Here is a 26550-nt window from a genome sequence, read left to right on the forward strand (position 1 = left end):
TATTTACAGACCTTTAAACTGGTTGCAGCTGGCCATCACAGGGTCCTGTGCATTTGCTGGTGTGATTAGTGTTCTCCATCATCACATTGTCTCTAAAACTGAGTAATTGGTGGTTAAAAGCCTTTTAGTCTAGGGGTGTTCACCCATGCCTGGGGTTAAGCATAGTAGGAGTGGTTATCTGGCTTGAATATGCAGCATTTGTTTCATTCATCCACCAATTTATCCAACTTTTTGTTGAGTTTGTAATGTTCCTGAGCATCACTGATATACAACCTAGGTGAGTTTCTTGGGGTGATAACAGTAACTTTAGTTGGTTACCCCTACTCTTCTCCAACATTATTATGACACCCCTTTGATCATTCTAATTACCCTTAACTTTGGTGTCTCTCATTGTCTTTGTAACCTAACCACGTGTCCCTATTTGATTGACCTCTTATTTTTTATTACTCTCCTATCCCGATCCCATGTCTCTTTCATCAACACTCCATCAAGCATGCCTCAATGTGCCATAGAAAAACATATCATATACAATTTTTTTCACAAAGGACTATTTCAAACGTATACTTGAATCAATACTGAGAACTTTGCTACTATCTATTAGGAGTAGATTCCTTTACCAGCTAGAAACGAAATCGATATTGCAATGGTAGAAGCAGAAGTAGACAAAGAGGACACACCATACAAAGAAATAGAGGAAAACATGGATCATTGGATCCCTGATACTGAAACTAGTAGAGAGAGATACAATAGATATCTTCAGGTAGTGGATTTATACTACCATATGAAAACCATTATTATCATGGGCTTAGTGGAAAGGAGTAGCGATTAGCAAAAATCATATTATGTGCCAATGATTCCTAGCACCAAGTGAAAAAACTGGATCATAAAGTATCCCAACTTGCCATAAAGATTGCCAATATAAAGTTTTATGATTTTGAAAGAAACAAATTGATTCACCCATTGAGTAATCATGTTAGAGTTTACCTTTTATTCTTTCCTTACCTAAGCTTTAAATATAATAAAAAAATTAATTCTATACATACAGAGAAAAAATCCATACACAAAATATTATTTTTTAAAACATGATTGTTTTGACCAAGAGAAAACTACTTTAACATTGGTCTCATTTCCAATAAGAAACCAATAGTTAAAAATATTTAATTTTTATTTATGTTATAGAGGAAATATAATACCACCTCAAAGTTAAAAAAATAATGTTATAGGCCAACCATATATATATAGATATAATTAATATTAATTGAGAATAAAATATTATGGAAATATTCTTAAAGCATAAAGAGAATCCATAAATTTCAATTTTAATAAAAATCTTTTTACATAATGCAAGTCATCTTATAAATGTAAAATCACTTTTTTAAAATTTAAAATTTAAATATAATAAATGTAATTTAAAATTATTTTTCAATATTAAAATATATAATATTTATTTAAATAAAAAATAAAAATATATAGATGATAAATGGGATTATATTTTATATGTTTTATTTTTTTAGATATATATATACATTTATATATTTTTCAAAAAAATTAACAAAACAAAATAATATTCATAGACATAGTTATTTAACCATGAGAACATGATTTCTTATCATTATATCACTTCTAAAAAAATGAACCAAGATGAAAGAAATAACAACCATTTTATTTAACCACCGAATATAACTCCAAAGAACAAATATTTTTTAAAATATATAATAATAAATATGTATTTATTTTTAATTAAATAGATATAATAAAATATAATCTTATATGACTCGTTATTATGTCATCGCTTATAACCATTATTTAAATTAAAATTATCTATTTTAATATTCTGACATAATAGTTTAAATTACTTTTAATTCATTAAAAAAAACTTATTTGGATTATTGTTTGTTTACTCTAATTATATGATTAATATTTGGATGGTTGTTTTTAATATAATTCTTGTTGAATTTAAGCTTTTGTGATCCATATCAAATTATTTTGACAAATACATTCAAATATAATTTACCCCGAAAAATCTCAAAAAAATATAATTCTTCTCAAATATAATTCTTTCCCAAATATTATTACTTCTCATTTTAAATGATATAAAAATTTTGTTTCTAAACCAAACTATAATAATATAGCAACTAGTATAAACTAATATACCTAATTATTATAACTAATAATAATATAACTAATTACTATGGATGATTAAAATTGTATTTATATATACTTAGGCCTATAATCCAAAATATGACCCATGAAAAAAACCACGTTCAGTTTTAAATCGCCCCTCGGACTTATAGTTCCAGTGGGAAGCTGAGATAAAAGTATTTTGTCCTAAGTATGAAAAGGTAATAATTTAAATTTAAAAAATACGCTCCATGTGACACATCATCATTAGTAGTGGTTGAGGTATAAGCTTGTTATTGAAAAGTCTCATCCGTATATATTTATTTTAATTATGGATTTAGTAAGATATTTTAATTATGGATTTAGTAAGAGATCAAATTTTGAGGTAAAAAAAAAAAAATAAGTGTAAAATTTCAATATATATGATCATTTGTAATTTTTCATTGTTTTTTTTGTATTTTTAAACATATAAAATAGATAAAAATTTATTTGGGCATAACTTAATTATTTTATTTCTCTATAAAGTTTATATAAGATTGTGTTGTTTAATATGGACATTGAAATATTTTATTTATGGTTAGAGTGAGAGTGAAATATTTTTACCACTTCTTCTTAATATAAACATTGAGAGTGAGATTATTGATGTTTTATTATATTTTTAATTAAACAAACCAAATAGACATATTCATTTTTATGTTTCTTATTATATCCGAGATGAAATATTTTATTTACAATTGAGAGTGAGTTAAATATTTCTACCCTTTCTCCTTAGTATGGCCATTGAGAGTGACATTATTGATGTTTTATAATACTTTTAATTAAACAAACCACACTTATATTCATTTTTATTTTTTACCTATGGTTGAGAGTGAGTTAAATATTCTTACCACTTCTCCTTAGCATGGCCATTGAGAGTGAGATTATTGATGTCTTATAATATTTTCTAATTAAACAAACCAAACACATATACTCATTTTTATTTTTTATTATATCGGACCTGAAATATGTTATTTATGGTTGAGAGTGAATTATATATTTTCACCACTTCTCCTTAGTATGGCCACTAACTTTGAATTAAACATACCAAACACATATATTCATTTTTTATATTATATTTGAGGATTTTTATGTATATAATTATATATAAAAATCCTGAAATATAATATAAAAAATGAATATAAGTGTTTGGTATGTTTAATTCAAAGTTAATGGCCATACTAAGGAAAAGTGATAAAAATATATAACTCACTCTCAACCATAAATAACATATTTCAGGTCAGATATAATAAAAAATAAAAATGAGTATATGTGTCTGGTTTGTTTAATTAAAAGTATTATAAAACATCAATTATATATATATATATATATATATATATATATATATAGGGACACATGTCAACACCAAATTGAGCACGGACATACTTACACATCTCTCTCATATTGGGTTGTAGAATGAGCCTCTTAGCTCAACGAGAGTGGTTATTGGCCAGAAAACAATAGACATTTCAGTATGATTTTGATAAACTTTGGTTTACAATCTTCAAGATTTAGGATTTTGAGTGAGGTTTTTGAGTGTTTTAGGGGTTTTTGATGGCGTTGAATCCATTTTTACCATAAAAGCACATTCAACCTTTCCTACTGTTAGATTTTTTCCAAAAAATAAATGACGAGATTCTAACCATCTTTAACCATCCTGACAAAATTGACTTCTCTCTAGACAACGTCGTTATGAAATCGTTGACTGCGGTACTGACTGCTGCCTATCTCTCTGCAAGTGTCTTGATTTTTAAGAGTTATATTCACTAAAATTTTTGTTCTCCATGCATTTGTACGTCATGACAACGTACGCAAATCGTATGGGCATGTGGACAGTCTAGGTCTTGCTAGTTCATCTGTGACTGGAATACCCATCAAGAGAGACATCCCATGAAGAGACGAAATGTGGGATTTTATAAGGTTGGGCAGCCCTAAAGCCATAGTGTAATATTCCATTTTCTTGATATTTTCAAAATGGAGAGTCTACCCACGGGATCTGCCCATGGTATTTGCCTTCGTTTTTCGAGGGAAAGTAATAAAATAAGGTTTCTAGAGAGTCCATTAAGCCTATTAAAGGGGATAGGATCTAGGCATTTGTATCATCCTAAGTTTTTCTATCTTATCGTGTGTTTGTTGAGAACTTGGCATGGCCAATTCTAGCTTGATCCTAGGACGAAAACCCCGCGGTGACATTTGTGTGGTGGATCCATCCAGGATTCACAAGTGAGCTTTATTGTCTTACATTAGTAATTGATGAGCAGTCGTACATGCCATTGGTAGGGGCTTCAGTATGATTTTTATAAGCATGCATCTTTATTTCAATTATTAATATAAATAAATTGTTTCATTTGAAATTCATTTTTTGTTTGGTGATTTTTATTGCAATCATTTTAATTAGAACACTTAAGTGTGCGAAATTCATTGATAATTTTGTTGTTAGGGATCTTACAGTGGTATCAGAGTTGTGCATCCTTCCAGCCTTGTTGAGAAATCTATAAGGCAATGATTACAATGATTTCTCTTTGTTTGATAACTTCTTGTGATGTCTTTTTACTTATTAGATTTGTTACTTATTATTATGTGTATGTATCATCAAACAACTACCAAAACAAGACAAAAAAGAACACAAAATATAGGTTACGAGCCAGGGCCAAAACCTCTCCACTTGAGAGGAAAACCCGCAAATCTCTTCTCTTCCTTATAGATTCTTCAATTAACAAATTCCAAGACCTTAAGATTGAACCCAATACCCTCCAATACCAAGACCAACCTCTCTGGATGATGTGCTAACCTTGATACACTCAAACCCATTCAAATCTCTTTCAGTAGCACTTCTTCAACCTCCAACTGCATAATTTTGGTCCCCCTAGCAGTTGTTGTTTCCACATGTGTGAGCTTTGATCTTCCTTTTGAGCATTTAGTTGACCTTCACTTGCCTTTACCTAACTTTTGGGGTTTGAGGATGACCCTTGGTGGCCTGTGTTTTACCTTCTTATCTTCTTTTCCCCAAGATCGAACTTGTAGATAGAAACCTTAGATCTATTGCAGAAACCCTAGTCCTCCTTAGCAAGTGTGAGAGATAAGTAGCCCAAACAAAAGTCTCCTTCATCCTCTTCCTTCTTTGTTCCCTTCTTCTTCCTCCTTCTTCACTAGAATGAGTGAGGTATGAATGAATCTCAAGGAAGTCGATTTTCCTTCTATATATGGGCTCTTCAAGGTGGACGTGGCTCTTCCTTTTAGGTTGACTTGCCAGCTGCCAAGCTGACTTGGTCTTAGAGGGTATTTTGACTCTTTAAATGACAAAAAAAGTTTTCTTTACCAGTTATAATGTGCCTGAAGGGGTCTTCAAATTATGACAATGACTCTTTTGACTTCCTGACTTGAGACAAACCCTAGAAGCACTCAATGGGTGTTTGACCTACAAGAAAAAAAACCTTAAGCATTAAACCCATACTCTGAGATCAATAATAATATTTTTTCTTTCATTTTACAATATACAAGAATCAAAAGCACATTTCATATTTATGAAGACTAGACCTAGTGACACAGTTTTCAACACTCCCCCTTAATTAGGGAGGTATTCATAAATGGTACATGGACATTCTCAATCTGAAGAGATCTCATAAGAAGATTCAGATTAGTAACCCATCTGTTTAACATCATACCAACCAACATTATCACCTAGAAAGGCCTTGACCAACAACTCTATCCCTCCACAAGTTTAGAGCAAAATGTTGGCGAGACCAGTGATTTATAAACACCATCATCATTGTCTCTCAAAGTACATACTCCACCCAGGTGGTCACAGAGTATGACCTTCTTTGGAATATTCTTATCTTGGATAAGCGAGTCATCAAAGAATATCGGTCAAAGACTACTCTCATCTTGGATGCCCTACCACATCCTCAAAGAGTATCGGATGTCAGATGCTTACCCAATCCTCCATTTTGCCTTCCCAAATGAAGACAATAATGATGTGTCTATCTCTCCCTCTCAACTAGGGAGGATGCATCAACCAAACCAAGATTGTCTCTCAAATACAAAAGCTTCTTATTAGGAATAAATTTTATTAATATGTCAGCTACCTTCTCATCAGTGGAGATATATTATAGCTGCAATACACCATCTTGTACTAGCTTCTGAATGTAGTGATACTTGTTGTTGATATGCTTTATCTTTCAATGAAACATTGGGTCTTCAAACAATCGTATACAACTGTTTTTATCACAATGTATCACTGTAGGGTTCATCGGTCCTTTGAATAGGTCAAATAGTAGCTTCCTCAACCAGAATGCTTCTCTGCTTACCTCACATGTTGCAATATACTCTACCTCATCACTACTTAAAGCAATTGTATCTTGCATTAAGCTCATCTATGAGATCATGTAGGACCCCAAACTGAAACATCCTCTAGTAGTGCTCCTTACATATTTTTCACTGCCTTCCCAGTCAGAATTTGTATATCCAATCAAGTGTACATCATTCCTATTATCGTACTCTAAGTAGTAGTGGATGGTTCCTTACAAATATCTCATAATATATTTTCTGTTATCTAATGATCATGCTTCAGCTCCACTTGGAATTGACTGAGAACGTTTACTGTAAAGCATATGTCTGGTCAACTATTCACCAAGTACTTCAGTGAGTCAATCAATTGTTTATACTTGGAAGGATCCATAAGGATCGATTTAGAACTCCTTAGTCTTTTCAAATTTGTGATCATTGAGGTTGTCAATGGTTTGAAATGCATCATATCAAACCTCTTCAACATCTTGATCACATATTTATCTTGACTAGATAGATTTCATTAGGTCCTTACCAGACTTCTAATCCCAAATAGTAATGCATTAGCCCTAGATCCTTCATGTCAAATTCTACTGCTAGTTTCTTCTTGCATTCTTCAATTTGACCTTCTACACCTGTCAAGAGAATATCATCCACATACAAAAATAATGATTACCGGTTCACCCTTCAAAACCTTAATATAAAGGTTCGGATCAGCAAAACTCTTTCTGAAGCGTAATCTCTGAAGGTGTGCATCCACCTTAGCATATCATGCCCTTGGTGCTTGTTTAAGGCCATATAATGTCTTCTTCAATCTACAAACATATTCCTTTATGTCTTTAACTTCAAGTCCCAAGGGGTTTTCTATATAGATTTCCTCATCAATTATGTCATTCAAAAATGCAGCCTTGCCATCCATTTGATGGATGTTCCATCAAATCAATGTTGTTAAAGAGACCAACGAACGTATAGTTGTATACCTTTCTGTCGAAACAAATGTATCTTCATAATCGATACCTTCTAGTTTAGAGAAACCCCTAGCCACAAATCTTGCCTTATACTTGTCAATACTTCCATCTGCTGCATGTTTGATCTTATAGATCGATTTGGAAGTTACCACAAATTTGTCTTCAAGCCTAGGCACAATATCCCAAACTCCACTCTTCATTATAGATTGATATTCTTCATTCATAACATCCTTCCATTCTTGATGATTGACAACTTCTTCAAAAGTGGATTCCTCTGCTTCTATTAGTCTTTTCATGTAGGGTGCATACCCAGAGTATCGTTTGGGCTTCTTTCTTTCTTGGAATGTTCCTTGAGCTGTTCCATGACCTTCTATATCAATTAGTGTAGACTTCAACCAGTTAGATATCTTTCTTGATTCAGGGATGACCACAAGTTGAATAGGTTCATTGTGACCTTCATCTTCATGATTAGATTATTCTTCTTCCTTGGAGACTTCTTCTTCAATTACTGGAATTTCTTCATCACCAGATTCCATAGGAAGTTCCTTAAATTTCTTGAACGTGATGCTTTCGTCAAATATAACATGTCGACTTACTTTTATATGGTGTCCTTGCTTTATTTAGATCCTATAATCTTTAGAGGAGTTACTGTAGGCAACAAATGTTCCTCTCATGCCTGAAGGGTCCAACTTCTTTCTTTTGTCCTTTGGTATATTAATATATACAAGATAGCCAAAGATTTAGAGATGATCCACAGATGGATCCTTCCCAGTGAATGCTTCTTCAGAGTTCTATTATCTAGTGACCTGTGGGAACTTTGATTTTGTAGATATACAACTGTCTTAGTGGCTTATCCCCACATAAATTTCAGTAAACATTTCTTTTACACTTCCTTCAATGGATCGGTTCTTTCGCTCTGCAACTCCATTTTGTTATAGATTATATGGAACTATCAACTCCCTCTTAATCCCAGCTTACAGAAAGCTATGATTTTCTTGGATGTATACTCTTCTCCATTATCAGACCTTAGTATCTTGATTCTCCTTTTTGTAAGGTTCTATACTTTAACTTTGAATTCTTTGAAATTTTCTAAATACGTCATCCTTGGAAATCATTAAGTAAACCCAAGTTTTTCTTGAATGATCATCTATAAATATGACATAATATAGATGATCTCCAAGTGATTTTGGATTCATAGGACCACAAACATCGGAATGAATAAGATCCAAGATTTCTTTTGACTGTGAAGCATTGCTTCCAAATGGTCTCTTGGTGCTCTTACCCAAAGGACATCCTTTGCATACTCCTTCGTGATATTCTTTCATTTCAGGGATTCCATCTACTATAGAACTTAGAGTTGGAAGGATTTTGAAATGAATATGGCCAAATCTTTTATGCCAAAATTCACATGGGTTGATTTCAATGCGAACCAAAGCTTGTGCAAGAGGAGATATCAACTTGTAAAGTATTCCTTCACGAATACCAATTACTCTAGCATTCTCTATGCTTGAGTTCTTACTCCATACTACAACTTTTCCATTAACGAAAGCTACTCTATTACCCTTATCTTCTAAAATTGAAATAGCAAGTAAGTTCTTATTCAAACTTGGAACAAATAGGATGTTGTTGAGATGAATGTTGCTTCCATTTTCTAGCTCTATGGCAGTTGATCCAATTCCTCTTACAAGATAGCTCTTATTATCTCCAAGTTCCACTGAGTAAGAATATTTTCCCTTTGATAATGTCTTTAGTTTTTTGTGATGACCATTCACGTGTCTAGATGCACTACTATTGATTACGAAAATGCTCATCTTGGAATGCGCCAGTGAGTGTTGAGAAGAGACCTTCATCCTTTGTCTTGATTACTTCCTTCTTTGAGGTAAATAAAAGATTCCATGCTTCCTTGATTCCTTTCTTGAAATGACTTGCTACCTTTGAACACTTGGGGAACTTCTTCAATGAAGTGGATATCTTCATAATGCCCTTAGCCAACCTTAGCTCTCTTACCATGTTGAGAAATCTATAAAGAAATGATTATAGTGATTTCTCTTTAATTGATAACGGCTTGTGATGTCTTTTTAATTATTAGATTTGTTACTTATTATTATGAGTGTGTATCATAAAATATCTACCAAAACAAGAAGAACAAGAACACAAAATATAGGCTACAAGCCAGGGCCAAAACCTCTCCACTTGAGAGGAAAACCCACAAATCTCTTCTCTTCCATATAGATTCTTCATTTGACGAATTCCAAGACCTTAATACTAAACCCAATACTCTCCAATACCAAGACCAACCTCTTTGGATGATGTGCTAACCGTGATCCAGTCAAACACAATAAAATATCTTCTGGTAGCTCTTCTTCGACCTTGAGTTGTAGAATTTCAGCCTCCACTGCAGATTTGAAATTTCAACCCCCTTAATAGTTGTTGTTTCCACACATGTGATCTTTGATCTACCTTATGAGCCTTCCTTTGACCTTCATTTTTCTTTCCCTGAAGTCCGGGGCTTGAGGATGACCCTTGGTGACCTTCGCTTAACCTTCTTGGTTATTTTCTCCAAGATCAAACTTGTAGATAGAAAACCTAGATTTGTTGCAGAAACCCTAGTCCTCATTAGCACACGTGAGAGAGAAATTTCCCAAACAAAGGTCTCATTCATCTTGTTCCTTCTTCGTTGCCTTCTTCTTCCTCCTTCTTCACTAGAACAAGTGATATATGAATGTGTATCAAGGAGGTCAAGTTTTCTCCTATATAAAGGCTCTTCAAGGTGGGCATGGCTCTCCTTTTTATGCTGACTTGCTAGCTGCCAAGACAACTTGGCCTTGGAGGGTATTTTGACTCTTTAAATGAAAAAAATAATTTTGTTTACAAGTTACAATGTGCCCAAAGGGGTCTTCAACTTATGACAATGACTCTTTTGACTTTTTGACCTAAGACAAACCCTAGAAGCACTCAATGGGTGCTTGAACTATAACATAAAATACCTTGAACATGAAACCCATGCTCCAAAATCAATAATAATATATTTTCTTTCATTTTACAATATACAAGAATCAAAAACACATTTCATATTTATGAAGACTGAACCTAGTTACACATTTTTCAACAAGCCTGAGGGATTTTTGTTTGCAGGATTGTCGTAGCTTCGGTGGGATTTATTCTCACCCTAGTCGGAAGTTTCCATCTTCGGTAGTATCTGGTATCACCCTAGGTGGTTTATTACTTTTAAATTAATTAATTTTGAGTTTTTCCTACAACTATTTCGAAAATCAGATCTAGATCTGTATTGGGGCAGAGTGGTTTTCGTTAAAAAATAAAAATAAAACTAGGTTTCCCACATTGATCAGGGTTGGGTTTGAAGGCACTCGTTATTTTCAATTTATTTACTCTCTTTCATGGGATCGTGGCTTTAGAGGGTATAAAAGGAAAATAACGAGTGATCTCTTGTGTTGTTTCTTAAATCTCAAGAGATTTTCTTGAGAGATCAAATTGTACTATTTATTTCACGTCACAGAAGGTCCAGACCGTGGTCCATTGAGAAGAAGATGAGGCCGATGGGTCAGTTCAATATTTGATGCATCCTACTTAAGGACTCAATTTGAGGAAGGTGTCATCGTGTCGCCATGGGAAGGGGGTGCTCGAACGAGATTGTCTCCGACGAGTTCAACGGATCACATAGTGTAGTAGGGGCCACATTCCAGTGATTTGTACAGGTTCAAAGTTGCAAAGGGTAAAAACCCGAGATCTAGGGTCAACTCTTGGCTTTGAAGGAGGTTCGCAACAACAACATCCCAGTTATTGCACTAGTGTAAAGACCATACTAGTGGCCCAAATCAGCACGAAAGGTGAAGGGAAGCTCATTTGCAATACCCAAAGACACTAGTTATGTTGAATGAATTTGACCACAATGTGAAAGGAACCAAGGAAACTTAATCAATCAGAGACTACTAGACTACGCATGCTACACACATCTGACTCGTGTAAGCTATAGTGAAGATCATAGCACTGAGCATCCGAATTCGTATTCCTTCGACTATATTCTTCGCAGCCTTCAAATTGGTGAGTTTTAAAACCGCTGCAACATAAGCACACACCATGGCCAAACCGAGAGCATCATCCTTGTTGAAGTTGAAGTCAATCCACTATATATGCAAGAGAGAGGGTCATAGGGAGCACATCAGGGTCGTAAGAAATCTGAGTCATCGCCAACTGCATGACCGATTGTAATCATAATAACCAGAATTGGAAAATGAACAAATTCTTCCATCAGTCTAGCTAATTGGAAACTAACGTTGTGGTTATATATAAATAACTTAGAGGAGTTTTTGAGGCCTTTATGCTACCATACGAGGTTAATCAAGAACTTCAAGTCGACAAGCATCTTTTAAATAAAAAATTGATTGTATCATTGGGATGAAATAACATTTGGAGGAGCTCTAATCATTTGAAGAAGAGTTAGACTCTTAGCCAATAGTTATACTCACCAACATCGCGGGGTTGTGTTAGAGGGTCAAGAGACCACACTTATTAGCAAAGGGTTGTCAATCCACTAAATATCATTAGGATCGGAGCCAAGCCGGGGAGTGAAGGTATAGGGCATGGGAGTTTGTAGGTCGAGGAGTCAGGAGCCAACTTGGATTGCAAGGAGACGACCATGCACTAATCCAAAGAAACTCAGTGAACCGTAGTTCTGAGTTAGGAATGTAACAGAGCATCACTGATTATATATTGGAGGACAAGGGGCATCACCACCAAGGGTCCTAGTCTGAAACATATCGACGAGAAAAACCACAAGGGTTAGGCCTTTAGTTAAGAATCGAGGTGATAAAAATTGGGCCATGACCACAATGATAGGGCATGCAAGGACTGAGCCATCAACTATGGTATGTGGGCATAGTAATCAGGTAAGCGGGGGCCAACCATTAGTTTTTGACTGTGAGAATTAAAGACCAGGCCATTAACAGGGGTTGTGGGCATGTGGGTAGTGTTAGGGTCCTATAATTTATAGGATCTCAAGGTATTTGAGTATTATACTTCAGGAATCATATATTGTAAATACTTGTCAATCTGCCAATAATTTCCAAATAAAAGAAAAATAGAATAAAAATGAAAAGAGGGAATAAATAAGAAAAAATGAGAAAAACGAAAATATTGAAAAAGAATGAAAAATAAAATGCCATCAAAAGAAAAACAAAAAATAAATAATACTGAAAGTGTTACAAGTATAAATGCCACTACTGATAGTTAGTTTTCTTCATCATTGTAAAATAAAGATTGTGTGTAGCTTGTTTAAAATGCCACAATCATTAGTTATTTGTTTAATGATACAGTGTAATCATAGTTAAACATGTTTAAATTTCTATAAATTAGGTTAGAGAATAAAGATTTTCCAAACAGTTTAATCTTGATAAATCAATAGTTAGGTAGAAAATGACATTGATTCAATTGTTTAATCTGAATCAATAGGAGAAATAAGGGATAGACTAGATAGTTTTCATTCTGAATAAAATAAAATAAGGTGGTCTTGCTAGTCTAAGTGCACCCTTTAGAAAAAATAAAATGTTAGTTTAGTTATGGGTAGGTAGATTAGATGGTTTGATAAATATTTGCCTATGTCATTTTTTATCCAAAGTTTAATCATATGCTAAAGGGAAAATATGCGTGATGGGATAAAATGCTTTCCATGTCTTATTCCTAAAATTTTATCCTAAGTCTTAAAAGCAAAGAATAAAGCGCATCTGGACAAATCTTCTTTTTCGTTTGCAGTTAATCGACAACATTTTCAAGGCATCGGGATCTACTCTCGCTTATCATCCACGGTTTGCATTGTTCTTCGGACCCCCTCTCCATCCTGCCTTTACCGCCCGGGCAGGTCCGAAAAATTGTTTCTCCCACTAGGCCCCCATCCCTGCATGGTATCTCCTCACGATTTTGCAACCCCCAATTGCAATCCCACTTACCACTTGCTACCCCCTCAGAAACCACCATCCCCTCGCCCACTTTACCGTGGCCCCTACCACTACTCCTCCATCTCTCACCTCCCTCCATGTCGCCTAACTATTAGCTAATTAAATGCACTCCCAATAAAATGATCGTTCAACATTAAATTTCATACCTCCCGGGTAACCATTCGAAATTAACGGTCCACACACCCTTTTCATCAAAACTTTCACAGCGTTTAAAAACTTTTGAAGCCATCACTTTCCTTCCTTTAATGATCATCCTATCACTCTCCTCCCTTTTCACTCTTGTTTCTCGGTAAACTGACAGCTTTGCACAGCGACTGTTCTCAAAGATTTTTCGCGACCAGACCAAGACCAAAACTGACGATTCACAGTCTCCTTCGCTTGACAATTCGTTACCCCAACTATATCTCGGTAATATTTTCTACCATTCCTGTTATCTTTCACTATACAGTCATGCCTCCCAAGACTAAAACTCAGGATAAACCTGTTAATCCTTTGGTTCCCCCCTCCATAGATCTAGATCACATCCCTTTAGCCGACAAGGATTATAGGATTAGTGAAACCCAATATGACTATGATTTTTTGGAGTTATATTGCTAGTTGGAAGACAAACATGCAAACCAGACTGATGAAATTGGGCTCTGGGAGTCCAATCTTCCACATTACATCTTCCCCTTAACCTTCCAAGCCCCTGAGTTTACCAGAAAGTGTCAGGCATGTTATGTCCCTACCCAAAGAGCTATCATGGCTCCATCAAGTGACATCCTCTTTACCATAATTGCCCAATCTATAAATAAAATCATGCTAGCTCCCTCTATGGAAAATAGTGCTCCTTTCTCCCTAGAAGCCCTCACCCAGCTTTATCAGAAGCTGGATTTTGCCACCAGAGCCAAAATTTTTGAGATCTTCTTGCCTAAGAATGCTCAATTACCTAAGAAGAATCCTCCATATCCTTCCTCCATCTTCCCTGATCAAGCCAAAGAAATTGTATCTATAATTTCCTATATCTTGGGTTATTATTCTAATCAGTGGGTAGATGAGCCCATTTTAGGATTTCTCTCTATATTTTCCATAGACAATAAGCCATCCATTGACTTTAATTTAAGCCAATTCTTGGCTGACAACATTCATGAAAAATTTATAAAGTTTCCCACAGAACAGGTGTTTAATTACACCCCCATTTTAATCTATATGTTTCTTTACTATCAGGCAGATAAATTCAACTTTGCAATGCAGAAGCTTGATGATGCAGGAAACCAGCAGCGAGTGATCTTTTGGACATCATTGGTCATGAAAGAGAAACAAGATTTCTCCTACTAGCAGTTTATTGAGGAATTTTTTCATCCAGCCATGAACTTACTTAATAGCGCAATACATCCCAGAATCAATGAAGATATTAAAAGAATCTGACATCTAACAGATCAAGATAAAACTGAAGATTGGTATTTATACCAAAATTACACAGAGATCAGGGTTTATGGTTGTGAATTAGCACCATACAAACTCCCCAAATACCTCCCAATGAGGATTTTTTCCCTGGAGTATATTAGACATATGTTGAATTCTGATGATATTCATTTTGTAGTGGCCAAGAAGAAATCACAGTTCCGAATAAAGACACAGGTGGGCCCATTTGTATGTAATACCAAGACAAAAGGTGAAGAAGCAGACAAGATGCTTAAAGACATGAAGTTCAGTTTAATTTTTACATGGCCTTATGACCCTTGTGGTATAATTTCAAAGCTTAGAGTAGAAAATAAAAGCACTGCTTACATCCATACTTCAAGGCCTAAAATAGAACAGTATGCCAATCAGTTGGAATGGACAAAAAACACTTTGCAGGAAGCTGAAGAACAAACCTTTTCTACTTCCACCTTGTAGACTCCCACTCCTCAAGAGAAATCAAGCAAAAGATAGAGGGAGGAGGGATCTTCATCAACCACTGGAAGTGAAGCCAAAGAGTTCAGGATTAGTTACAGGAAGAGAAAAAAATTGACTCCTAGGGAAGATATAGACAAAAAGACAGAAGAGCAAGATGCCATCATAATTACAGACTCACCACCTGCAAGCAACAAATTTGTGACATCATCTACTACACCTTCATCCTCATAGGGTCACAAGGAAACAGAGTTGGATTCCCAGAATGTTCAACAAGAAAAGGAAAAGAAAATTTTTGATAGGTACACGGAGATTAAGCTTAAGAATGAGATTCTTAAGAAAAGTACTTATAATCAATTCTGGAAGCAGACCTCCATCTCACAAAGTATATTTCTATCAGTTTTTGACATAGAACATGGAAAGATGCAAATGGATTTTCTTGAGGCCCAAATTCCACAGCCAAAAACAGCAACAGACTACAAGAGAACTACCTTTCAGTTCAACACCAAATACATTCATCCCATTGATCAAATGGATATGCACAAGAAAACTAGTGAAATGATATCTTCTATTTTAACTAACATTGTTATGTCATTATCTAAGTTGCAGGTTTCATTTGCCAATGTTCAATATCAATTGAAAATGGAGAAAGTATCCTCCTTGGAAAAAGATAATAGGATCGTTTTTAGAAGATTTGATAATCAGGATAGGGTATGATCCTAGAGATGTAAATTTTACAGAGGAGGTTATTAAGAAGAAGAACATGGACATTGCAACGTTGAGAAAGTAGCTTAAGCTGCCAACCACAGAAGACCCTTTAACTAAGGATGTTGAAGAGAATGAGGCACAAAAGGTCGATGTGATGAAACTAATTATAGAGAAAAATATACATATTAGGCAGATGGAGGCTGAGATGGAGAAGATGATAAAGGAGAAAGAATAGAGTCAGAAGATGGAAATTATCCCCTTGGATGCCATACACATTTCTCACCTTCCAGCAACAGGAACAACTACTACAACTACCTCTTCTACTCAGACTGCAAGTGTTGAACATGAGACCAAGACACTAGAGAACATGTCACTCTAGTCAAAGGAGATCGAGACCTTGCTGGGGAAACTCAAAGCTTTAGAAGTTCAAAAGGCCAAAGCTGAAGCTTCTCAGGTTACTAAAATGCAAAAATCACAAAGACTATTGGAGAAGTTGCAGAAGGTATAAAGGAATACCTCAATTGGTTAGACCTTGTCCCAAGCCAAGGAAACCATTTGGATGAATATTCTATATTCTATGAATGATATTTGGCCATCTATCCAAATCATCTTTGAGCAAAAGGAATTGATAGAAAAAAGCTATAGAAATCATTGTGCAAGGAAGAGAGAAGCTTGGAGAGATGCCCACGGAAGCCTCCAACATTATTAGATTCCTGAATCTAAGTCAAAATATGAACTTGAAGAATTAGGAATCAGTGACAGGACTGCCACTATTTTGGAAGTTAATAAAGTCTTGACCAAGAGAAACCTTATTAATCAGTTGGAAGAAAGGTGTGAAACCTTGGAGCTACAAGTAAACAAGATTTCTAATATAGTTGAAGGATTAATCTAGAAAGGGTTGCCTAGCATTTATGTAATTAATGACAAGCTGATCACTCAGGAAGACTATGTCCTAAAGATGAAGGAAATAGCCAGAAGCAGTATAAAGTTCAGTGGGATTAAGAGCAATATGACAGCAAAATCATTTTTAGAAACCATGTCAAATGCTTTCTACATACAAAATGAATTAAAACACATTTTTACTGTAAAGCCAACTTTTTCCAAATACACAGAGGTAGATGAAATTTACTAGAGGGTGATAAAATTGACCATACCAGATGAAAAGATATGGGAAGAGCAGTGATTTACTAGATTTAAAAGTAATTCGAGAGCAGTAAGTCAGTGGCCAGCACATCAGCCATCACAACGGTCAGCACATCAGCGCAGCACAATTTCAGTTTGACTCAACAATCGAATCCACCAAAATAGAGCCACCTTTCTTTCCACCTGTCTACATGGCCTATTTTTCTACCAAAGATAAATCATATTGTTTGTAATTAGGCTAATAATGCACTATCGGTTTGACAAGGATTTTGTAAATGCTTTTTGTAATTATTAGTATAAATACTTCACTGTTTGAAGTATTAAGGGTTGATTTTTTAGTGTAATTTCTTCTGCATATTGTAATTTTCAAAGTACTGGAGTATCAATAATACAGATACCTTTCACAGGATTCATGTGGTGTACCAAATGGTGATGTGTTACTTCTCTTTATTTGTTTAAACATTGTTTTTTTTCTTTCTCTGTTATTCTGAATATCTGAATTACTTAACAGAAACTGTGATAAATAGGATTTGTTACTTAGAGCACCCTATTTTAGTTGTTGGTAATTTTAATTTTTTCCACTGAAGTCAAAGAATTCTTAATTTCTCCTCATATTGTTTGTAATTAGGCTAATAATGCACTATCGGTTTGACAAAGATTTTGTAAATGATTTTTGTAATTATTAGTATAAATACTTCATTGTTTGAAGTATTAAGGGTTGATTTTTAAATGTAGTTTCTTCTGCATATTGTAATTTTCAAAGTACTGGAGCATCAATAATACAGGGACCTTTCATAGGATTCATGTGGTGTACCAAATGGTGATGTGTCACTTCTCTTTATTTGTTTAAACATTGTTTCTATTCTTTCTCTGTTATTCTAAATATCTGAATTACTTAGCAGAAACAGTGATAAATAGGATTTGTTACTTAGAGCACCCTATTTTGGTTGTTGGTAATTTTAATTTTTTCCATTGAAGTCAAATCAAAGAATTCTTAATTTCTCCTTGATTTCTACCAAACCTTACACTTCTACTATTTCACCATCCATTTAATTTTTGAAAAGATCCAAATAGTGCAACCTAGATAGCCCTGTGAGAACTCCTCTAAAAATTGATGCAAAATATAGCTTAATTTATAGACTCCATAGCCCAATGGAATTATAAAACTTAAATCAACCAAACCAATCAAATCAAAACAAACAAGTATTGTCATAACTAGCCTAAAATTTGCACTAAACAAAGCTAAATTAAACAAAGAGATCCCTCTCTGAAGCTGGTCGGGCTAGATCCCAACTTCCAAAGTGGTTTTGATGTTGTCCTATGTGTTTACTCTCTCAACCTCAAAAATACAAAACGACAACAGGTAGGAAAACACAAATCATAAACTATTGTAATCTCTACTCCATAATAATAAATAAATTTTCCCAATAATATAATATATATATATATATATATAAGGGGAGAAAGTGAGTTATTTTTATTTCGAGATATAAGGGTTTTTGAATTTATAGATAATAATAATAAAAAGTGAAGGGAGGATCATTTCTAAGAATGTTGTTATATTATCTTTGGGTCAAATTTGTTGAAAATATTTGGGAAGGTATGATTGATAGAATCTCCCTATGAAGAATTAGTATTCCTTCATATTTTCTTGCTTTGGTATGGAAGAGGAAGAATCATCTTGAAGAGATCATGGAAAACACCTAGAAATGTTTTCATGAACTAGTGAGACTATATGGTCCTTTACGTAGCAATACCTCCTTCGACCAAAATGATGGTCAAAGCAGCAAACCATTCTCTAAAATAGTCCATGTCATTCTGCAGTTGAAGCACCTAAGGGAAGTGAAGGAAGGACACGAGAAAGGGGCTAAGCTCTTCACACTTGGATTTGAATTGCAACAAACAAAGTCAGACATAGACCTTCATAAGTTGGAGGATTTAGACACATGTATGTCTAGGGTGGGGCAACCAGAATGGAAGAAACACATTTGGGCTCTCAAGTCATCCATGCTTGCATTAATACAACCAAAACTATGGGAGCATCCTTGTGAAGAGGCCAGGCTCACAATTTCTTCTTGTCTTAGCAGGATCATAGCTTTAACATCATTGCTACTTCCTTACAATAATGATATCATGAGAGAGATATTGCAGCTGATAGTAGGTTGATAGTAGAAGCCCTTCAGGGATTGAACAACATCATGCTTCCTACCTTTCAGAAGCGAAGCAGAATCTTAGAACTCATGCCAAAGTTTAGATTTTTCACATTCATGTTGAATTTGGAATGTGATGACTTAACCTTTCAAGTGTTCCAAAAATTTTACACCAGCATTACATCAACTCATCTAGACTGTGTCAAAACAAGCATGCAAAAGATTGTGTCCTTGTTCCTAGAAGGAGGTGTTGACATCTGCAAGATACTGAGATCCAAAATATTAACCATTTGGAGGAAGGAACTAATTGTATCACCAACTACCTATGATCTAGTGGAGAATTTGGTCATGCAAAACATAAAATTTCTCAGAAGGGTGCTCACTAAGAAGGAGCTTAAAAGGATTGATGGAGGAAGCAAGAACAAAGGTAGTAAAACCTACGACAATAATGAACTAAGAAGGAGAGCACTATGCTTTATCTGCAAGGGACCTTGGGAACTTGACCATTCATGCCCAGGTGATAGGGAGGAGGCAACAAGAACAAAACAAGAGGATATTCCTTCAAATCATGGGGAGTCTTCTATAGTTGAGTCTATTGATTTTCAGGATAGTGAGCAACAACATGATATTATTTAGAAAGACTTACAGGATGACAAGCATTCGGAAGTGCATGAGGAAATTCTATCTAATGGTATGGATGAGGTAGACTCATATACAACTAGGTCTATAGGTCTCTAGGGAAACAAAGAATATGAGCAATAAAATATAGATAGCAGTCCACTAGTCCATCTATGGTCGACAACTAGAGAAGATGAACAACATATTGTCTTCATAGTTGGAGGAGGCCAGGAAAACTTGAGTGAGGAACCAACACTAGTGAACCAACATGATGAGCATGATCATGAAGGGGAGCATGAGCATGAAATACACGATGTGCAAGATGAACCATTTCGAGAGATTCAGTCAAAGGCTCAAGTTGAACTTATGATAGTTGAGCATCTAGTGCATATATGTATAGAAACATTCAGCAAGACACCTAAATCGCCAGTAGAGGACTTGTGGGGAAATGTAACACATTTCAAGACAAATCTTATGATGTTGAAGTAGAGACCCTGGATATCTCGACACATTGTCTCATAAGAGAACTGAAAAATTAAGGAGCTCATAGGGGTATGTATTGAGTCAGCAACTAAGGTGTCTAGTCTAGAGGAATGACTCAAGTCCCTCATAAGGAAACAAGAGGGATATAGTTGGAAGTTTTAGAGCATCCCTCTACAAGAATACATAGATAAGGCTTGCGGCATCACCATCCCACCTTTATACATTAGGGAGAGCAGGGTAAAGTTCTCCAAATGGATCATGTTGTGTGACCAGGTGCAGCATCATGAGTTGATCATAAGGCAACGTCAACGTACTAGACTTACTCCATGTGCATACATTCATGCATTAGATCATTCCCATTTGGAACCCTATTGATTGGATGATACCTAGGAAGATACCCGTAGCCAAGGACATATTGCATCTTAGGCCCTTACACACAGGAAGTGATGGAGGGTTGAGATGGTATCATAACCCATAAGTCCGAGGACTTAGGTGGCATTGGGATCTGGGTGAATCTATTGAGGGCAAGATTGGTGAGAGGATTGTTTGGGATCCAAGTATCGAAGGATCCATTCATGATCATTTAGCATGGAGGCATGAAATAATACACTGGTTTGTATGAGATCTTGGTATCAATATATAGATTCTTTTGTTGTGGATAGAAGTGGATTTCTTTACGGAAAGCAATCTTTGGGCAAGAGGATTTGTAATATTCCCTTTTCTTGATATGGTCAAAATGGACGAAATCTACCCATGGTATTTGTCTTCATTTTTTAGAGAAAGTAATAAAATAAGGTTTCTAGAGAGTTCATTAAACCTATTAAAGGGGATAGGAGCTAGGAATTTGGATCATCGGAGTTTGGTTGTCTTATTGTGTGTTTGTTGAGAACTTGATGTAGCCATTTCTAGCTTGATCCTGGGACGAAAACCCTGCGGTAACATTTGTGTGGTGGATCCATCCAGGATTCACAATTGGGCTTCAATGTCTTAGATTAGTAATTGATGAGCAGTTGTACATGCCATTGGTAGGGGCTTCAATATGATTTGTATGAGCATGTATCTTTGTTTTAGTTATTAATATAAATAAGAGGTTGCATCCATTTTGCGTTTGATGTTTTTGATTGCAAGCATTTTAATTAAAACATTCAAGTGTGTCAAATTCATTGAAAATTTTTCTCTTAGGGATCTTATACGTAGTCTACTTGTTAGAGAGTTTTTAGTTTCTTTTTAACCTTGATATTTTTGGTAGAAGTTATTCAGAATTTGAGAAAGCTTTTTTTTTAAGCAAGGTTTTCAGTTTTCTATAGTATTAAATTTTTATAAAATCAAAAACACATTTTAAATTAAAAAATTATGATTTAAATAAAAATTATTTTACCAAATTTCAACCAAAAACTCCAAAACTTTTAATAATGTCAAAACCTCTTGAGGTCTTGTTTGGACTCTTTTAGAATATCGATTGGATTATACATACCCATGTGCATGCATTGCTTTCAACCATAATTACCAAATTCGAATTCCAATGTGATACCATATGAAACAATTTGGAAAAAAATCAACAATATATTTCAAAAAAAATCACATGTATATTTCAAAATCTACCCAATTTACTTGTAATCTGAATAAGGTCCTTGTTACTTTGATTTTCCCTGCTGATTGCTCCCTCCCTATTAAATTAGCTTTGACCTCCCTATCATCCACTTTAATGTTTCCTCCTTATACTAATCAACTTTTTACGAACGAATTAACAAATATTAGAATTTTTTGGTTCGATTGGGCTTTCAACTCTCATCCGCTTATAATATTAGAATAATGTCGCGATAATATTACGAAGCGGATCTCATTACATACAAAGCGGATACATAGGAATGGGCATATATCTGCAATCTGCATGCATATATCGCATCAAAGTAGGTACAGGCAGGCCAGACCGGAATTTTGGAGAAAGAATACATTAGAAATGGGTCGAATTGCTCGATCTAACTGCTCCACGTTCTGTAACAATCAGATGTGATGATGAAAGGATGGTCTTCTCTGGTCAGTCTGGTGTATCATTTGACTCTTTCACAGCTCACGGAACATAGCAGTACACTGCCTTTGCATGTGCACGTACCTGTAAACATCCACTTTTTGCCATGAAAGCCCACGTGTCTCAGGCAGGCCAATAATGGTTTTGGGATTTTGAACTGTACCTGTAAACATCCAGTTTTTGCCATGAAAGCCCACGTGTCTCAGGCAGGCCAATAATGGTTTTGGGATTTTGCACTGTCACTGTAAACATCCACTTTCTGCCATGAAAGCCCACGTGTCTCAGGCAGGCCAACATTGGTTTTGGCATTTCAGTATTAACGTTACGAGAAATTGTGAAAGTGGAAAAAGAAAATGCATGCAACATCTCTTTTCTCTTCCGTGGTTGCGATTGCCTTAATACCGGTTTAGTGTAACTTCACGAGAAATTGTGAAAGTAAATAAGAAAATGCATTTGCAAAGACTGCATAGAGTTTGATGAAAATGAGCTCATGTTTATCAGATCAATAATGGGAATGTTTGGAATTACATGTGTCATATCAACTAATAACGAAATCTGTAATCGAATGCGGATGATTATATTGAGATACTCCTTACCAATGTTGTTCACACGAATTTTAAAAACAATTTTTAAAACAAAACTATCATTCAATTATCTTTTAACATCTGCATTTAAAACAAAATTAGCTTTTAAAACAAATCTATAATCTTTTCAAGCTTATAATTCTGAACTGTCATTGATTTCTGAATAAATAAATAAATAAAAGTGGTGTTTCAAATAGTAACTCAGAAGCAAACCTTTTTTTCATTTAAATGACCAAAAATTTTAAAATGATAGTCTCCACACAATTGATACTTTTAAACCAAAATACTAAGAAATATCACAAAATAGAAAAGAAGAATTATTAATAACTTTATAATATTTTTAAAAATATAAACTAAAAATTTAACACCATAAATTAAATGGTTAGTAAACACCAAAACATTTAATACAAAATACTAAGAAATATTACAAAATAGAAAAGAAGAATTATTAATAACTTTATAATATTTTTAAAAATATAAACTAAAAATTTAACACCATAAATTAAATGGTTAGTAAACACCAAAACACTTAATAGATATATCTCATATTACCCATATTAAAAAAATCATAATTTTTTATTAAATTACAATTTTTATGATTATTATTATAAAACTAATATATAAGAACATAAATTAAAAGGATTTTTAACCATGGAAATTACTTCTTAATATGCTTAATGATTCCTTGTCCTAATGAATGATTTGCATATAATGTTTGAAGTAAGGGGGAGGCTTCCACAATTATTCATATTGTTTGAGATTTTCAAAAGAGAGTTGTATAATGGATTTATGGATGGATCATAAATCCATTAAAGAGTTATCTTTCAGAAATCTCAAAAAATGTTGAATTATTATTGACATACTTCATGTTTATGTTCATGAAAGCTAGTGTAGATGGGTACAAAGGTGGCTTCAAATCTCAAATACATGAGTTGAATTCCTAGAATTTCTAGTCATAATGGAGAGAAAGAGTTGGATAGCAGAGATAATAGCTTCAGACCTACTATGAATAGTGAAGTGGGGCATTCTAAATCAGTCATGCCAAGGTGACACCAACAGAATTCCTAAATGGTGACACGTTCAGAATTCCTAAATGGGGAGGGACGAGCAAGAACTCCTAAATGCAAAGAAAATCTCGTCCAAATAAAGAGAGAGGCCCTCTTCATTAGAAAAATAATTTGTTGAATAAAAAAGCAAAGAATCCAATTGAGATTGAGATATCCCATTAAAAAGAGAAAACTATGAAATATCCCATTGCTTCCCGCATACAAAATGAGATACATTCATTAACTTTCATAGGAGGAGAATGGGCTATGCAACGATTATTACTTTTAACTACCTAGTGAATCTTTATTGTCTTTCTGATGAGTGCATAGACTATGCTACCTAGTCTCGGCTATTGCAAATCTTTGTTTAGACAACTAACAACACTCCACATTAAATATCAATATGGGGGTTGTCTTTTATTTCAAGGTTGCGTGCAAAATCTATGCAGGCTTAAAGCCTCCTTCTAATGTTGGTGGTTCTAATGACTGTATAGCTAGAAAACTTGCACATGCAAATTAAATCACATTCAAATAATAAAATAAAGGAAATCAATACAATTCATTCCACTCCAGAAACTAGAACCAAAGTTAAATCAATCACAAACTTATGTTAGAAAGGAAATGGACATTCATTCTATAAATGAATTCTTAGAAATCATAATGTCTAGAATAGAGCCCTACCTTAGTAGCAATCCAATCTCTACAAGTAACATCAATTGAGTTACTCTATAAAAATAATGATCAAAACACTCTACAATAAAAAATAAACTATGTTGCAAGTAATGAGAAATAAACAAATAACAACAATCGAATCACATTGCAGGTAACATGAAGTGAACAACTATACAAGTAGAAAGAAATAAACCAATCTTCAAATAAAAACAATCAATCCACCCTACAAGTAACAACATTTAAATCATTCTACAATTAACAGTAAACAAATCACCCATAAATTAAATCACTCTGACCTATCAATGCAACAAAATCCCAATTCCAACAAATCAACCTCTTCAAGGTGACAGATGTAAACACTAACTTATGATAATTAGAAGCTCCTCACACAATCAAAACACAAGGGATTACTAAACACCTATGATGAATCTAATTAATAAACAAAATTGCAACACCTAACTAGTGAAGGTGAACCTCCTTCACCAATTAGGGCTACAAAGGCTTACTCACAAATTAATACTTTAGATGATAGAGAATTACATGCTATATTATATAGAAAGGTAATACAACGAAGATTTCAATGTGCTTTGTTCACTAGTATAGTCCTTGTCTCTTAGTACTTGTTCAACAATTGGGCAACTATGAAGGTCCCTTAATTTATACAAATCAGATTGATAGTGGTCCAACAGAAGGTTAAAACTAAATAATACATATTAGGGATGAATATGTTATGGATATATATTTTGTTACATAAATTGCTCAAAAGAAGGATAGCTCATTATATTAAATTCCAAATTATCATAACAACTTGATCTGTAATGCAAACTTGAAGGTGATGGTAAAATTTGCAAGTAAAATTTTATGTCTTTTAGGCAATGGATCACTTTATAAAAACACATAAAATAATGGTTTTAAAACTTAGACAAGAGCATAAAAACAGAGACAAATATACCATATTAGAAACACAAGACATCAAAATGATAAAGGAGTTCACCCCTCTCTTGGGCTACATCTCTTGCTCCAACTTCCAATGTTGGGTCTCTTTCATTAGGTGCTCAAATTTGTGTTTACATGGATTTACAGCATTCAAAATGTAAAAATTATGTCTCACATGGCTTTAGAACAGACAAAAACCCCAAGTTGAGCTCTTGTTGGGTTCAATTTGGCTAAAAACTGAAGAAGTTATGCTATATATAAGTTTTTCTGCTAACTTCCCTACAAATTGCACCTTTTCTAGAACCACCAAGCATCCTTTTTGCCCGACGCCAGCAAGATTCCCACCAGTTCAGGTGCATTTTGTCAAACGGTTTAAATTTCCTCTAACACCTTAACTCTGAAAATCAAGGCCATATGGACCACATAGGGCCAAGGGCTAGGCCTTAATGCCCACCCCCTCCAGTTAAGCCCCTAAATGCAGGGTCATGGTCACATGTGTGCCACGAGTCCAAAGGTTGGGCTAACAACTCGCCCTTCTTGTTGAGCCCCATTGAATTTCCGCGTACTAGGTCACTTTGGTTTCCATAGAGCCTAGATCTGGACCCCTCTGTAGCGACCTCCACCTTTTACTTTAGCCACAGTCTGATGCCATTATTATATGGCCAAGGGCTAGGGCTCTGACACATCCATCTTCATTGGCGCTCCATTGATCTTTGGCATTAGGTCATGTGGTTAGCATATGACCCTTGACCTGGGCCACTCTTTGAGCCCCCAAATTTTTAACGTCTGACTTCCAAGCTCCGCCCTGCCTCCAATTATATGACATATGTTTAGACCATGGGCTTAACACCTTAGGTACCGACTTACTAGCGCCAACCTCCCACACATCGGTTATATGGTGGGTTACGAAACCTTCGTTTTGGGG

The sequence above is a fragment of the Pinus tabuliformis genome, chromosome 1_1, assembly GCF_031772625.1.
Source record: "Pinus tabuliformis cultivar Carrire ecotype Pingquan chromosome 1_1, CPIR1, whole genome shotgun sequence".
NCBI classification, from domain to species: domain Eukaryota; kingdom Viridiplantae; phylum Streptophyta; class Pinopsida; order Pinales; family Pinaceae; genus Pinus; species Pinus tabuliformis.